Source organism: Oreochromis niloticus, linkage group LG23 (assembly GCF_001858045.2).
Source record: "Oreochromis niloticus isolate F11D_XX linkage group LG23, O_niloticus_UMD_NMBU, whole genome shotgun sequence".
NCBI lineage: Eukaryota > Metazoa > Chordata > Actinopteri > Cichliformes > Cichlidae > Oreochromis > Oreochromis niloticus.
Genome location: NC_031986.2, coordinates 13,822,341 through 13,824,769, shown reverse-complemented (window position 1 = coordinate 13,824,769; position 2,429 = coordinate 13,822,341).

Here is a 2,429-nt window from a genome sequence, read left to right as displayed (position 1 = left end):
CTTGTTATAACCTGAGAACACCATCACATCATACACACTTCATGGTTCCACGGACTGTTCAGGCATACTGCCACTGATAACTGTATGGACTTGAGTGAAAAGAAACATTGTGATCACACACGAAACACATTACTGAACAGAGACAATGTACTTACACTCCACACCAACCACAAGTAAATGGACTGTTTAGCACAGAATTCATATTCAAAGTGACTTGACATTGAACTGATGCATATTGAGCTTGCAGCTTAACACACACATCCAAAGCACACCACATGGCTACGGCCACTTGTATCACTTTCATGGACATTTGTCAAAAGAGAGAGTGACTGCTTTGACAAGCTGCACTAAAAGGACTTTGTTTACAAGCCAGCAGCAGACTGTGTTAATGTAACTGCATGGACACTGTAATTCATACAGACTGTATGAGAACACTGAAAGACTTTGGGTAATAACCCACACTAAAGAATGTATGAAAAGAGTTCCAGCTTGTGAAACTATTTTTGTAGAGTACATATAAGGTACAAGAAACAGTTATAGTATGCAATGGTTTATTGTATGTGGTTTTGGTGATATTAATGGTCATAACTCTATGTTTGTGCTAAATGTTAAACATTTGGATGTTGAGGACAACATCTATTCTGAGGGGGAGTATGTGGTGGATCATAAATTCATAAATTTGATTAGTTTTGGAGTTGTACATCTCTGTTCCTTACATTTCATGTCATGTCTTTATTAATGTTTTATTTGTTGCTTTGACTGTTTTCGAATAGAATATGCAGTGGGAATATAGAGGGAGATAAGTAGTGAAAGTTCTGTCTGGGTTGATTGTGCGTCGATCCATTGGTAATGCCTCAGGGCTCCAGTAGGTGGGTTCGCGCGCCTCCTTCACTCAATACAGACGAGTGAGAGTGAGAGCTGCGTGTCTGTGCCGTTCTTTCACCTCTCCTCACTATTTCCCCTGTTTAAGGTAACTGCCATGCACAGAACTGTATAAATGTGTGTTACTGTTGATTATTACGTTATCATTGTTCATTGTAGCGGAAGATGTGAATTGCGGACTGTTTTTGGCTGAGAAGTTCAAGTTAAACGCTGTTGCTGTCTATGCTAGTTTTCGCTAGTACTCCGCCATATTGTGTGAAGATTTTTCTGTTCCTGTCTATATGGGTTTTTGTCTAATGTTACGGTTAATGTTATCTAAAGTATTTTCATAAACTCAATACAGACGAGTGAGAGTGAGAGCTGCGTGTCTGTGCCGTTCTTTCACCTCTCCTCACTATTTCCCCTGTTTAAGGGCACAACAATTGCAGCTACATCCATCATTGATACTGTGTAAGTGACTGCACAGCGCTATCGTTTTTCTTCTAATTATTCATTATTAACCAACATTTTAAGTGCAATGGGAAGCACAGCCAGACTCATCGCTCTGTTGCAGTGATGGTGAGAATCATGTCTGAAGTCTGGCCTTGAAAACCTTGAAATATTCTGAAAGTTACTGTAATAAAAACATAAAACTGATCCCACACAAGGATTCATATTGGCACAGTTTATTCTATTTGTACTGTTTTAACAGTGTTTTGCAGAGCATGTAAGGACAAATCTGTGAACCTGTTTCAGGGTTAGAGTGTTAAGACTGAATGGTCTCAGTTATTATAAAACATGTGATTATCAAGGCTGACAGCCTCTGTTCTTCTGGCTGAATAATCACAACAGACACTTAATGTGTTTCATTTGTAGTGATGTCATGCTGAGGGTGATCTGAGGTGATAGTTTGGTAGAGATCATTTGTTGGATGCTGAAGGCTCATGTAAGGGTCATCTTGCACATCTTCATCCAGTAAGAAGATAAACGTAAAAAAAATCATAGAGCATAATTATATTAAGTGTGACTTAATTATGCTGAAAACATGTCCTAGCATCAGCTGTAAGTGCTCTAAGGTGTCATGTTCACTGAATCAAATCAACTCTCTGACTTCAATGAGCCACAAAACAGACATTTCTGTTGAACTTTTGGCATCTAAAACTCAAAAAAATCAGAATAATAAACTTGAATTTGAATAATATGTAAAGAAACATTGTGATAATAATTTTATTATATTACTAACATGTTCTGTAATTCCAACACACATCACACATTACGTTATCATATCTGAGGTATTCAAAGCACAGTTTACAGTTTCTACTGACATTAAACAGTTAAAACAGTCGTTTATATGAAAAACAAAGTGAAATCAGGTGTAATCGCCAGTATAAGCCTGGACATCATGTTGTTTATTATTTAAACTGATGAACGAGGAAAAAGCAAGACAACAAATCAATCATGTAAACAGTTCAATGTCATTTTAATAGAGTGGGAAGAAGTGACATTAAGATGCAGAATTTTTGTTCCATCAAGAGTTAAACACTCTTGATGGAACAAAAATTTACATT